The following is a 14747-nucleotide window of genomic DNA, read 5'->3' on the forward strand; positions in this document are numbered from 1 at the left end:
CCTGTGCCTGCCTCTTGGCTTCCCAGGGATGGCTACTTGCAGCCCTGGAGAAGAAGGACGGTTCTGGGTGAAAGGAAGACAAGCAAAGCTCTGGCAGGAAATTTGGGTGCGGGGTGCGGGCTCTGTGCTGGGGGAGGGGGTTGGAGTGCAGGAGGGGTGGCGCTTACCCTGGGCACTGCAGCTCCCAAAGTGACTGGTACACACAACCCTCCGGCAGCAGGTCCTAGGTGGGCCATGCCAGGGGGTCTCCATGTGCCGCTGCCTGCAGGCGCCGCCCCCAGAGCTCCCATTGGCTGCAGTTCCTGGCCAATGGGCGCTGCGGAGTTGGTACTCGGGGCAGAGGCAGTGAATGGAGACACTCCCCCCACCCCAGGGGATGCTGGGACATGCCAACCACTTCTGGGAGCGGCACGGAGGGACGGAGGCAGAGTGGGCAGGGAGCCACCTCAGTGCTGCTGGCACATCTCTGCACACTGATGGGGGAGGGGAGCAGAGGGCCTCCATGTGCTGCCTGGGGTAGGGGCAATGAACAGAGCCGCCTCCCCTCCCGGGTCTATTACAGGAGTGGGTGGGTGGGGTCTTTTGGCTTGCAAGGTGCAGCAGGTCGGACTAGATGATCACATTGTTCCCTTCTGACCTTAAAGGCTTTGAGTCTAAAAGGGAGAAGGAAGTAAAGATTTTTTTTTTAAATAAACCAAACATTGTAATACCAGATAACTCCAACAGCTCATTGTACAGTCCCACCCCTTTCTTCCTCCATTGTGTGTTGAATGACCTGCAGGACATTGATTCTCTCATTTCATTGATAAACTGATACAACGTGACTGAAATAAAACCAATTCCCAGTAGAGAAAATGTCACATCCCTGCATTGGCTGGGAATCGAACCCAGGTCAACTGCTTGGAAGGCAGCTATGCTCACCACTATACCACCAATGCATCTGGCAAAAATGCCACTTATGCTTGCCCAATGAGGCTAGAGCAGCATTGAGGCACTTTTCTGCCTGTTAAAATGTACTGGATTCTCATCACTAAAAAAACACCTCCATCTTCACTTAGGTTTGAACCATCAGCCTTTCAATTAGCCAGCAAAGCCTTTCAATTAGCCAGCAAAGTTGTTAATCACAGGGTATGTCTACACTACGGGATTATTCCAATTTTACAGAAACTGTTTTTTGGAAACAGATTGTATAAAGTCGAGTGCACGCGGCCACACTAAGCACATTAATTAAGTGGTGTGCGTCCATGTACGAGGCTAGCGTCAATTTCCAGAGTGTTGCATTGTGGGTAGCTATCCCATAGCTATCCCATAGTTCCCGCAGTCTCCCCCGCCCATTGGAATTCCGGGTTGAGATCCCAATGCCTGATGGGGCAAAAACAGTGTCATGGGTGATTCTGGGTAAATGTCGTCACTCAATCCTCCCTCCGTGAAAGAAACGGCAGACAATCATTTCGTGCCCTTTTCCCTGGATTGCCCAGGCAGACGCCATAGCACGGCAACCATGGAGCCCGTTCAGCCTTTTTTCACTGTCACCGTATGTCTACTGGATGGTGCTGACAGACGCGGTACTGCAGCGCTACACAGCAGCATCCCCTTGCCTTTTGCAAGTTAGCAAAGATAGTTACTAGCCATACTGTCCCGTCTGCTGCTTTGCAAGTTGACAATGACAGTGACCAGTCATAATGTACTGTCTGCTGCTGTCATGGGTGCTCCTGGCCGGCCTCGGTGAGGTTGGCCGGGGACGCATGGACAAAAATGGGAATGACTCCCCCGGTCATTCCCTTCTTTACGTTTTGTCTAAAGGGAGAGTCAGTCCTGTCTAGACTATCAGGCAAGCCTACTAAAGAACCAGAGAGGCAAACAGCCGCTCCGTGTCAGAGCCCCAGACATCCCGCAGAAATGATGAGCTGCATGCCATTCTAGGGGGTGCCCCTGCAACAACCACACCCATTGCTTCCCTCCTCCCCCACCCCTCCTGGGCTACTGTTGCAGTTATCCCCCCATTTGTGTGATGAAGTAATAAAGAATGCAGGAATTTGAAACAACACTGACTTTATTGCCTCTGCAAGTAGAGCTCAAAGGAGGAGGGGGGGCAGCCTCCAGCTGCTATGATATTCCAGGCAGGACTGAATCTCCATTAGACAAAGCTTAAAGAAGAGAATGACCTGGGAGTCATTCACATTTTTGCCCAGGCGCCCCTGGGCGACCTCACCAAGGCCAGCCAGGAGCACTCATGGGACGACGATGACGCATACCAGTCCTACTGTACCGTCTGCCATCTGGAAGGGAAGGGAAGGGAAGGGGATGCTGCTGTGTAGCGCTGCAGCACAACATATGCCAGCAGCATCCAGTAGACATACGGTGACATTGAAAAAAGGCGAGAAATGATTTTTTTCCCTTTGCTTTCACGGGGGAGGGGGGGCAACGACATATACCCTGAACCACCCGTGACAATGTTTTTGACCCTTCAGGCTTTGGGAACTCAGCCAAGAATTCAAATGGTTTTTGGAGAGTGCGGGAACTGTGGGATAGCTACAGTCATCAGCCGCCCCTCCCTCCGTGAGTGTCCACTTCATTCTTTGGCTTTCTGGTACGCTTGTCTCAGCTCCTTAAGTTTCAGCACTGTGTTGAGTCCCTGTTGTGGCCTCTGTCCATCATAGCCTGGGAGATTTTTTTCAAATGTTTTGGCATTTCGTCTTTTGGAAGGGAGTTCTGATAGAACAGATTCATCTCCCCATACAAAGATCAGCTTCAGTATCTCCCCTACAGTCAATGCTGGAGCTCTTTTTTGATTCTGGGACTGCATGGTCACCTGTGTTGATCGGCGCTCCACGCTGGGCAAACAGGAAATGAAATTCAAAAGTTCATGGGGCTTTTTCTGTTTACCTGGCCAGTGCATCCGAGTTCAGATTGCTGTCCAGAGCGGTCACAATGGTGCACTGTGGGATAGCACCCGGAGGCCAATACCGTCGAATTGTGGCCACATTAACCCTAATCCGACATGGCAATGCCGATTTCAGCGCTACTCCCCTCGTCGGAGAGGAGTACAGATACCGGTATTAAGAGCCCTTTATATCGATATAAAGGGCTTCGTTGTGTGGACGGTGCAGGGTTAATGCGATTTAACGCTGCTAAATTCGATATAAACTCATAGTGTTGACCAGGCCAGAGAGAGCAGCAGGTTTCCCATATTGTTTCCCGCTCTTGTTTTCTTGACTAGTTTCTCCTCTGCACCAACTTGCTGTTTTTCTTTATGAGCCTGGCTAGCTCAGTGGGCAGAGCATCAAACTTTTAATCTGAGGGTCCAGGGTTCAAGTCCCTGGTCAGGTGATAAACTACTCCCCAAGATCTTACACTGTCTTGCTGGAGTCCTCTTTGATGTTACTTTTTCTCTTCAGGATTTTCCCTTTCCTCAGAAGGGCCTTTTTGTGTGTGGTTTGAAGGGGCAACTTCCTGACAGCCCCTCTGTCCTTGCAGCCTGGAGGAATAAAGGCCTCTGGGCATAGAGCATATTCCTCCCCTGCGCACACACACACACACACATACAAACAAACAGAATATCCCTAAGGAATTAGAATCACCTGCTGCCTTCCTCTGTCCTGCTGGATCCCCAAATGAAGATGCTCTTCAGCCTAAACCCATGTCCCCTCTTTTCCCAGTGCCCCTCAGACCCAACCCTCAGTCCCTCCTATGCTCACTGCTCCTCACTCCCAACCAGAGCCTGCTCCTCTTCACCCTTCTCCTCTGTCCCAACCCACAGGCTCCTTCTCCTCATGCTGCTCCTCAATCGCAATCCACGGCTCCCTCCTTCCCTCCAGCAGCAGGTGCTTCAGACCCGCTCAGGAAGATTTTCTTGCAAGGTTTTGTGTATGAGTCTGCATGTGGATTTTACAGTGTGTTGGAAATAGGTTGGGTTGCTTGCCGAAATGATCACTTGTGGCTGGTGTTGGATTCCCAGTCTCCATGTTATAGGGGCAGGAGAAATAAAGGTTTGTTATCCTTGTTGTGTGAATCGAGGGCATCACAACTGTGCTTGGCAGACCCCGATTGAGGGACTCACCCTCAATTCAATAGCCTTTGCTAGGCAGGGGACAGGGGTTCCAAAGCCAAGTGGGCCGGGGTCTGGGTCCCAATGCTAAAATTTAGGTGTTAGACCAACTTTAGGACAGGGTGGCTGTGGAGGGATGAGTGAGTCCCTAGACAACATAGTGAGTAGGGTGCCTTCTTATTTTCCCCCGTTTTCCACCCAGGATGGCAGGTGAACTCTACAGAGGCACCTCTGGGCTTGCACTGACTAAGGACAACAGCTGTGAGTGGGATGCAGAGAGGGGATGGCTCATGTTAAAGGACTTTTGGTTGCTGGACTTACGAACCATAGGGAGAAGGACACTGTCCAGCTTATCTGGGGGGTGGGTCTTTCCCTCGTGGTTTATGTTTATGTGTTGGGGTTGCTGACATGACTTCTACTAACCCTGGGCTTACATTGTAGTGTAGACATATCCTGAGAGGACATCTATACTGTGACAAAATCCCGCTGGCCTGGATGGTCTGATTTGGGCTCCTGGGGCTCAGGTTGTGGAGCTAAAAACTACAGCGTAGACATCTGGGCTCAGACTGGAGCCCAGGCTCGGAGACCCTCACCCCTCGTGGGGTCTCGGAGGCTGGGCTGAAGCCCAAGTGTCTATGCTGTAATTTTATAACCCTGCAGCACAAGCCTCACAAGCCTGAATCAACTGACCCAGGGTTTGAGAATAGTGACTTGGGTGTGTTAATGGCAGTGTAGACATAATGCTAGGCTGTGTCCACACTGTAATGAAACACCCATTGCTGTCCCGTGCCAGTGCAGGCTCCCAGGCTAGGGCTGTGGGGTGGTAAATTTGCAGTGTAGACATCTCAGCTCAGTCTCAATACCGGGCTCTGGGAGCCCTCAAGGTTGGGAGGGAGTTTAGCAAGCAAACAAGGTAAAATGGCAGTGGAGTATTACCCTGGACTCGATGGCATTTCTCCATTGGTCTGTCTGCTTTGGGGCAGGGACAATAACACGTCCTGCTGCATTCGTTATTTCAAAGGGCGGTTTAGGATTTTCATTCTCACACACGGTGCACAAAGCAGGACTCAACCCTCGGTGTAAACTAAATGAGCCGCCCACAGGTTCTGCCAGCCACAATGAGCCATTTGGTGTGAGAGCTCAGACCTGCCCCTGTCCCAGAGGAAGCAGGATCATCTGTGACAGGCTGGAACACTGACCTATCAGCTCTTAACTCCCAAACTTTAGTAAGTCTGTTATCAGTGCCTGTGAGTATAATTTAAACAACTATACTGGGCTGGACCAAAGAGCTCTGTGTTTTGTCCTCCCACAGTAGCCAATACCAGGTTGCCTGAGAGTTAGTCAATAAGGCACCACTGGGAGTTGAACCCAGGATCTCCTGTTTACAAGACAGGTGCTTTAGCCAGCTAAGCCATGGTGCCTGCCTGTGGCAGCAACACACTGTCTGCCCACACCTGACTCCCTGCCATCCCCACTGGGGCCTGAAAAGCTTTGCTTGTGTTTGGATTCTGCAAAGCAGAGCAGCAGGTGAGGTTTTCCTTGCAAGCTCTGTATGTGTGTGTGTGTGTGTGTGTGTGTGTGTGTGTGAATGAATCTTTGGCCAGGTCTGCACTACAAGGTTACTTCAGCATCATTATATTGCTCAGATGTGTGAAAAACACACAACGCTCCCTCGGTCAGCAGTTTTTGGCTGGTGTACACACTGCAATACCACATCTGGCGACAAAATTGCCCTGTTTTGGTGACAAAATAAAACCACCTCTAAGAGAGGCCTAGTGCTTTTTGCAGCAAACTTAAAGTGACAAATGTCAGTGTAAATGCTGCTGGTCATTATATCACCATAACTGACCTCCACCAGTATCCCACCATGCCTGCCGTGAACTCACCTGCCCTGCATTCCTGCTACAGAGCCATGGGCCCCTCCCCTTTCATAGCTCCAGAAAGTTCTGACAGCTGAGCCACTATCTATACCGGGATTAACTTGATAGAACTGCATTGCCAGCCTAAGTAATGTAATTACACCAACCTAATTTTGTAGTGTAGACCTGTCCAAAGAATCACACACACATCTTGGGAGCAAAACCTCATCTGCTCCTCTGCTTTATAGAATACAAACATGAACAACACTTCTCAGGGCCCAGTGGGGATTGGCAGAGAGTCAGGTGTGGGCCATCTTTATCCCAGGAGAGATGGACTCTGAGGCCTGGTCTACACTAGGACTTTAATTGGAATTTATCAGCGTTAATTCGAACTAACCGCTCAACCGTCCACACCAGGAAGCCATTTAATTCGAACTAGAGGGCTCTTTAGTTCGAATTTGGTACTCCACCCCGGCAGGTGGAGTAACGCTAAATTCGCACTTGCTAGCTCGAATTAGGCTTGGTGTGGATGCTAATCGAACTTAGCAGCTCCGGGAGCTATCCCACAGTGCACCACTCTGTTGACGCTCTGGACAGCAGTCCGAGCTTGGATTCTCTGGCCAGCCACACAGGAAATGACCCGCGAAAATTTGAATTCATTTTCCTGTCTGGGCGGTTTGAATCTGACGTTCTGGTTGCACATCGGGGCGAGCTCCGCAGCACCTGCAACGATGCAGAGCTCTCCAGCAGAGGAGTCTGGGCAATCCCAGAATAGAAAGAGGTCCCCAGCATGGACTGACCGGGAAGTCCAGGATCTGATCGCTGTGTGGGGCAAGGCGTCTGTGCTCTCGGAGCTGCGCTCCAACAAGCGGAACGCGAAGACCTTCGAGAAGGTCTCTAAAGCCATGAAAGAGAAAGGATACAGCCGGGATGCGATGCAGTGCCGCGTGAAAGTGAAGGACCTAAGACAAGGGTATCAAAAAGTCAGAGCGGCAATCGGACGCTCCGGGCCCAGCCCCAGACATGCCGCTTCTACGAGGCACTGCATGCCATTCTAGGTGGGTCTGCCACCAGTGCCCCACCAGTGACGGTGGACTCCGAGGACGGAATAGTGTACCGGGACAGTTCCTCCTCCCTGTTCGCCGATGGGGAAGATGAGGAAGGGTCTTTTGAGGACGACGCAGGCGACATCGAACCCACTCCCGCTTTCCCTGACAGCCAGGATCTCTTCATCACCCTCACAGAGATCCCCTACCAACCGTCCCCGCCCGTTAACCCGGACTCGGAATCAGGGGAAGGATCAGGCGGTAAGTGCTACAAACAGGGAAACATTTATTTTTTTAAGAAACAGGGATATATATAAAAAATAGAAATACTATATAAAAATTTTTAAATATGAAACTATACAAACAGCAGGTCTACACAGATAGGAATGGAGCAATAGTCCTCTGGGGACAGTTCAAAAAAAACTCTCAGAGAGCAGCTGGAAAAGCCTCAGCAGGAGGTTCCGTGGTAGAGGTGCCTTGTTGGGTGCTCCGTTGAAGCACACTCTTCCGCGCCAGGCCATCCTCAGGTAAAGGGGGACCATCGCCTCGACGAGCATGGCAGCGTATGGTCCTGGTCTGTGCAGGGCTTCTGTGAGCATCCGCTCTCTCTGAGTCCTCCGGACACGCCTCAGGGTGATGTCGTTGTGGAAGTGCTGCATCTAATTAGTGGAATTAGTGTACTGTTACTATTGTGAATGGTAGACTTTTACTTTGCATAAGAATGACCCTCGCTTAACAGAGTTTTACTTTGCATAAGAATGACCCTCACTTAACAGAGTTTTACTTTGCATAAGAATGACCCTCGCTTAACAGCCACGTGTTGCAGGCCACAGAGGAAAAGCATACAGGGATCTTTCCCGTTCACTGGCGGGAGGTGCCGCAAAACGGTCATCTTTTCTGCTTTGCACATTGCCTCCAGCAGGAGAGCACAGCTAAGCACTAACTGATAAGCACTCTGTACTGTAAGGCTTACCAGGACTTTGTGCAAGAGGATGCAGCTGTCTCTCCTCGCTTGTGCGCTATCCAGTGCAATCGCGCCGCCAATGAGAGCGTATTCCGAAATCTCGGACTAGTTCCGAGATCTCCTGAGACTTGGTTCCCTGTTTGGTCTTCTTAACTGAAACTGACTAGACTGTGTTTACTGTTGGCAAACATGTATTTGTTCAAGGAAATCACCTACTTTTTCGCATCACACAGCTTGGCTCCTTCCCGGACTGCCCCGGCATCCCCCTCGCAGAGGCTGGCTCAGATTAGACGCCGAAAGAAAAAGACTAGGGACGACATGTTCCAGGAACTGATGGCCAGCTCCAGAGCGGAGGCGGCAGAGCAGAGACAGTCGAGGGAGAGCCTGTGTCAGCAGCATCGCACACACCTGGAACGGGAGGATAGGTGGCGGCAGGAAGACCAGCAGGCGACTCACACGCTGCTTGGTCTAATGAGGGAGCAAACGGACACGCTCCGGCGCCTTGTAGATGTTCTGCAAGACCGCAGTCAGGAGGAGAGAGCCCCCCTGCAGTGCATCTGCAACCGCCCTCCAACGCCAAGAAGTCCTGTCCCCCCCTCACCCAAAGTGACAAGACGGAGGGGCGGTAGGGGCCGTGAGAACTGTCCCTGCACCGCAGCACACCGATAATGTTCGTGAGAATGCTCTCGCTGTATATTTGTACAAGCTTTTTCATTACAGCATCATCCAGTCCCAACTCCAAGTTCAAACCCCCCACTGTGTACTACATTATTAAAAGCGGTTTGGTGTTACTGACTGTTTCCGTCACGTTTCTGGTGTCAGAAGACTTTCTGTTGTTCTGGGGGGGGAATTGTAATTTCAGTGCATAGCCCACAGTGCCATGCTACAGACTTGGCTGCAGGGTCAACTGCAGGGCACACACAGACTGCAGTCACTAGGCACCAGGGACAGTCTGTGTGGTGTATGCTGCCCCGGGTCTGTCCTTGATGTGTATGCTTGTGCAGGGTCCTGGTGCCTGCCATCTCCGAATGTAAAGGCAGGCTTCCCTTCACATGCACTTGGACCGTAGTCACGATCCTCCCGGTGCCCTGAGCCCCAAAGAGACCTCATCCAGGGGCAGATACTCACCCTTCCCACACCCCTCACCTTCCAACGCCCAAACCCACAGCCGTCATGTTAACCCCTATCCAAAGACGGCACCCCTCGCCCTTCCTGCAAACCCACCCATCAGTGCACACCTTAACCAGCACAGAATGCTTCCATGTTTCAACGAAGAAAGAGAAATGCAAAGTCAACGAAAGATTTATTATTAATTACTAAAACATGTCCTTAGTTTTAAAACGTCCTTCGGAAGTGGGGGAAACTTGGTTTATGATCAGGCTCTCTTAAAATCAAGTGGACAGTCACAGGTTACCCTGCTCTGCGAGGAAACTCGCTTTCAAAGCCTCCCTGATGCATATCGCTTCCCGCTGGGATATTCTCTCAGCACGGGTGTCTGGCTGATCGTAAACAGCAGCCAGGCGATTTGCCTCAACCTCCCAAGCGGCCAAAAAGGTCTCGCCCTTGCTCTCACAGAGATTGTGGAGCACACAGCAAGCAGCAATCACTACGGGATATTCTTTCGCTGATGTCCGAGCGAGTCAGTAAGGTCCGCCATCTCCCTTGAGACGTCCGAGCACACTCCACCACCATTCTGCACTTGCTCAGCCGGTAGTTGAAGAGTTCCTTTTCACTGTCCAAGGCGCCTGTATAGGGCTTCATGAGCCAGGGCATTAGCGGGTAGGCCGGGTCCCCGAGGATCACTGTAGGCATCTGCACATCCCCAACCGTTATTTTGTGGTCCGGGAAGAAAGTTCCTGCCTGGAGGCGTCTAAACAGACCAGAGTTCCTGAACACACGCGCGTCATGAACCTTGCCCGCCCGCCCACCCGACGTTGATGTTGGTAAAACGTCCCCTATGGTCCACCACAGCTTGCAGCACCATTGAAAAGTAGCCCTTTCGGTTAATGTACTCGCTGGCCTGGTGGGCTGGTGCCAGGATAGGGATGTGAGTCCCATCTATAGCCCCACCGCAGTTTGGGAATCCCATCGCGGCGAAGCCATCTATGATGACCTGGACATTTCCGAGAGTCACTACCTTTGAGAGCAGTTGCTCAACGATTGCGTGGGCTATTTGAATGACAGCAATCCCCACGGTAGATTTGCCCACGCCAAAGTGGTTCGCTACTGACCGGTAGCTGTCTGGCGTGGCAAGTTTCCAGAGGGCTATGGCCACTCGCTTCTGCACACTCAGGGCTGCTCGCATCCTTGTGTCCTGGCGCTTCAGGGCAGGGGCCAGCAAGTCACAGAGTTCAAGGAAAGTGCCCTTATGCATCCTGAAGTTTCGCAGCCACTCTGTGTCATCCCAGACCTGCAGCACTATGCGGTCCCACCAGTCTGTGCTTGTTTCCCGGGCCCAGAATCGCCGTTCCACACCATGAACGTGACCCATTGCCACCATGATCTCCACTGCCCGGCGTACCCTGCTTTCTTTGAGGTCTGCGCCACTCTCCTCACCGTGCTGCCGGAGCCTCCTCGCCCGGTTTCTCAGCATCTGACTGTGGAAGAGGTGTACGATAACATGCGAGGAGTTGACAACGGCCATAAGTGCAGCGATGATCGCAGCAGGCTCCATGCTCGCAGTGCTGTGGCGTCCGCGCTGTAACCGACCAGACAAGGGCGCAAACAGATTTCCCGCCGGCGCTTTCAAGGAAGACAGGGAGGGCGTGATTGACGGTTCAATGACGACACATTTTTCCCCCCAGCATGCATTGGGAAATCCCTAATTCAATGGGCAGCGGGGAGTGCGGGAACTGTGGGATAGCTTCCCACAGTGCACCGCTTCCAAAGTCGAAGCTGGCCCCGTGAATGTGGACTCAGAAGTTCGAATTTGTGTATTTAGTATGGATACACAAATTCGACTTATTAAGGTCGAATCCACAAATTCGACTTAAGTAGATTCGAAATAGTCCTGTAGTGTAGACAAGCCCTAAGGTTACGTCTCCATTGCAATGTAAGCCCAGGTGTGGCATGCTGTGCTTAGAGCAGCACCTGGAAGCCCCATATTCACCACTCTCATATAATGATGAGATGGTTTGTACAAAGTCTGCCTGGTGAGGTATCATTTCAAAAGTCTTGATCTGTTGAACATTAATATCGTGTTGGATTGTGTGTGCTCGCATTGGTTGGGAAGTTATGAAGTTTTGCTCTGTGTGTGTTACTGAGATATGTTATGAAGTTGAGAAATGCCCCCCACCAGCCTTTCAGGTGTGACAAGGGAGGAGCCAGACTCGCTGCTGGCCCATTGACGGGATCCACACTCCCAAGGACTATCCCAGGAACCGTGTGCAATGCAGGCTTCTCCGAGATAGCACAGCGACAATGGACACTGCTTGACTCACATGGTAACAAAGGAGCTTCCTAGCAAGTTGGAAGAAACTATGAAAGAGGGGAAGAGACATCATGACTTGGCCTCTCTCCCCCACAACTCAGCAGGTGGAAACACACCTGGAGGACAGAGACTGAACTGAACTGACTCAGAAATCAGAAGAGAATAATAACAATAATACTTGCAAACCAAAGTCCCCAAACAGACTAGTATTAGTTTTTCAGCAGAAAATTTTCAGTTTGGGGAATTTTGTTTTCTCAGTCAGACCTTGCCAAGGGAAGCAGGGAGAAAATGTTTGAGTTGCCTCCTTCAGAACAGCTTGGCCTAGACACTAGCTCTGGTTCACTGTTCTGGCCTTGCTCGGGTTGAGGGTATTTTAATAATTTGGGCAGGTCCCAGGTTGTTTGGGGGAGATGATGAGGATGTTCCCTTTTGAGATAAAAACTAAGAAATACAGCACTAGAGAATTTCTTTTTTTAAGAAATCTGGGATTTAGACATTTTATTTAAAGCAAGAGAGTTCTGAGTTTCTAATTGCAAGAAGCAACATTATTTGATCTGTCATTGTACCAAAGGGGGAGACGATTGTCTACAAAGGAGGGGTGAAAACTCAACGCACCCGATGAAGATGGGATTTGAACCCATACATACAAAGCACAATGGATTAGCAGTCCATCACCTTAACCACTCGGCCACCTCATCTGGCAATGAAGAGACAGGAGGAGAAATCTCAGGCCAGCAGAGATAGGGACAATAAGGAGTTTTTAAATACTAAGCAGAAGCAGGGGCTGAATGAGCTCCCCGCTCACATCTAGTGAGGAGCTGGGGGAAAGACTTCAGGAACAGACCGTGTTTGCATAGAGACCTACTCTGCCTAGCTATGCAGCATGATGGGGCCGCTTCCCCAAAATGACCAGTTTTGGCTGGTGGCGGGTTACAAATCACTTTAGGATTGAGTGGAATGAAATGTTATTATCCTTCCTGCATGAGTGAAGGGCAGCAGAACATACCTAGTCCGTCCTGATGGAGGGGTAGGTGGGTGAGGAATAGCTTTTATTGGACTTTGTAGAAGTGATTGAGAACATCATCCTAAAGAAGTGGTCCCCAAACGTTTCACACTGTGCCCTCTTAGCCATGGCTGTGGCCCCTCGGAAGCCGTGGTCAAGGACCGAGGGTGGGAGTGGGGCTGTTGCTTGCTGGGGAGAGGGGTGCAGACAGGGGTAAGGGGGTCAAGGCTGAGCTGGGAGTCAGAGCCCCAGGCTGAGAGTGGGGTTGGGGAAGAGCTGGGACAGAGTGGGGCTGAGCGCTGCTCCCTCCATGGGGGCTGGCTCAGGCCCTGAGGTGCCCCCATGAATGTGCCTCTGTGTCCCCCTAGGAGTCATGCCCCACTTTTTGGGAACCACTGAACCCTACTGGCTAATCAGGGGCTAGTGATGTGAAAGCCCAGGGAAAGGGAGAACAAGTGTGGGGCCCCCAGCACTGGAGCCATGTGAAGGGGCTGCAGGAGAGGGGCAATGGCTGGTGGCACAGGGAGTTAAGGGCAAAGGGGGCACAGGAGGGGCAGGAGTTAGGGGTGAAGGAGGTGCAAGGGTTGGGAGTGCAGGAGCTAGTGGTAAAGGGGGAGTGGGGATCGTCCAGGGGCAATGGGGAAGTGCCAAAGTACAAGCTTTGCCCAGGGCACCATTTCCCCTAATGCTGGTCTGAGCAAACAATTGGAAATGACCCTTCAGTGAGACCAGAACCATAGTGTAGAAAAGCCCCTTTGTTAAGTGGTGCTGGCTGAGGGCTTAGGGAGATGGGTTAGGAAACAACAGACATCTTTCTGTGGAGGTTTGATTCTTACCTGCTAGGCAAGGCTGGTGTGTGGTGTCTCCATGGCTGCACTTTCAGTGTCTGATCTGCCACAGGGAGCCAAGTCTAGACATATTCAGAGGCTCTATGCCAGGGTTTCTCAAACTTCCTTTCACTGCAACCTCCTTCTGCCAAAAAAAAAACTTACTACATGGCCCTGGAAAGAGGGACCAAGCCCCTCCACACTGGGCAGAGGCAGGGGAGACAAAGCCTGAGCCCTGCCCCAGTGAGGGGAGGGCAAAACCAGAGCTTGAGGGATTCAGCCCTGGGTGGTGGGGCTCAGACGTTTGGCTTCAGCCCCAGGCCCCAACAAGTCTAATGCCAGCCCTGGTGACCCCATTAAAACAGGGTTATGACCCACTTTGGGGTCCTGACCCACAGCTTGAGAACCACTGCTCTATGCTGGTGGGAGAGAGTTTTCCTGGGGGTGTAGTTAATCCACTTCCCAAGAGGTGGCAGCTATGTCAGTGGGAGAAGCTATATCGGTGGGTGTGCAAGCTGTGGTGTTTACCACATTTAAGAAGTTTAATCAAACCCCATTTTTAAAACCTCCTGTGGTCTGGGAATGGCAAAGGAGCTAGAGGAAGCAGGGTCCATCCTGAAAAGTCCTGGAGATCACAATTCGATACTCTTGTTGTCATGGGGGCATAGCTCAGTGGTAGAGTGCCTGACTGCTAGTCAAGTGGTCCTTAGTTCAAACCCCTGTGTTGTTTCATAACCTTCTTTCCTTTTTCAAAAAAAAGGAAAACATTTTCATTTCCATTCTCCATTCTGTTCAGGGGCTCCACTATATGGGGGTGCTTGATATGAATGTAAAACTCAACATTTCACTGTCCAAATGCATAAAAACCTAGCAAAGCTGTCCATCAGCTGAAATCAGTTCCAATCCTCTAAGTGTCTAGTTTATGTTTTCATCAATTAAACAAAGTTGTCATATGAATGTACATTTGCAGATCCCTCTTCTCCAGGAGCTGTGCTGTGCAGAAGAACAAGAGCCACATCCAGCTGCAGTTCAGGAGTCTGATGACCAAAGAGCCACCAAATGTTCTGAGGGCTGGAGAAAAATGTCTTCTAGTGAGCTATTGAACGAGCTCAACCTGTTTCGCTTACCAAAAGAAGATTGAAAGGTGACTTCATTGAAGTGTTGAAGGGCCTTAATGGAGAGAAAATATTGGCTATGAAAGGGCTTTTTAATCAAGCAGTGAAAGGCATAACAAGACCCAATGCCTGGAAGGTGAAAAGAGACAAATTCATATTACAAATAAGACACAAATATTCAACAGCGAGGATGATTCACCACAGGAACAAGCTACCAAGGAAAGTGGTGGATTCACCATCTCCTGATGTCATTCAATGAAGACTAGATGACTTTCTGGAATGTGTTTGCCCCAAAAGTAGCTCTTGTGTCATACAGGAGGCCTGTGATATGCAGGGGGTCAGATTAGATGCTCTAATGGTCTCTTCTGGCCCTAAAGTTGACTAATTTCTGAAAAACCGAGTGTAGCATTGGGAGCAGCGTCTGATGTTTTCCTGTCTAGCCGGCTTGCTGCCTA

The 14747-nt window shown here is 50.9% G+C and overlaps 1 protein-coding gene and 3 non-coding genes across 4 annotated transcripts in view; 1 reads left to right on the forward strand and 3 right to left on the reverse strand.

The window, feature by feature from the left end:
- The window catches only part of LOC120375640 (zinc finger protein 850-like), a gene marked incomplete at its 3' end in the record, with an annotated part of 811498 nt that overhangs the window by 281828 nt on the left and 514923 nt on the right, over positions 1-14747 (forward strand). The window lies entirely within an intron of this gene.
- On the reverse strand, positions 867-938 carry TRNAG-UCC. Its single transcript has one exon. It is a non-coding gene; the product is annotated as a tRNA-Gly (tRNA).
- On the reverse strand, positions 5396-5469 carry TRNAT-UGU. The gene has a single exon. It is a non-coding gene; the product is annotated as a tRNA-Thr (tRNA).
- On the reverse strand, positions 11964-12045 carry TRNAS-GCU. The gene has a single exon. It is a non-coding gene; the product is annotated as a tRNA-Ser (tRNA).

The sequence above is a fragment of the Mauremys reevesii genome, linkage group 12 (assembly GCF_016161935.1).
Source record: "Mauremys reevesii isolate NIE-2019 linkage group 12, ASM1616193v1, whole genome shotgun sequence".
NCBI classification, from domain to species: Eukaryota; Metazoa; Chordata; order Testudines; family Geoemydidae; genus Mauremys; species Mauremys reevesii.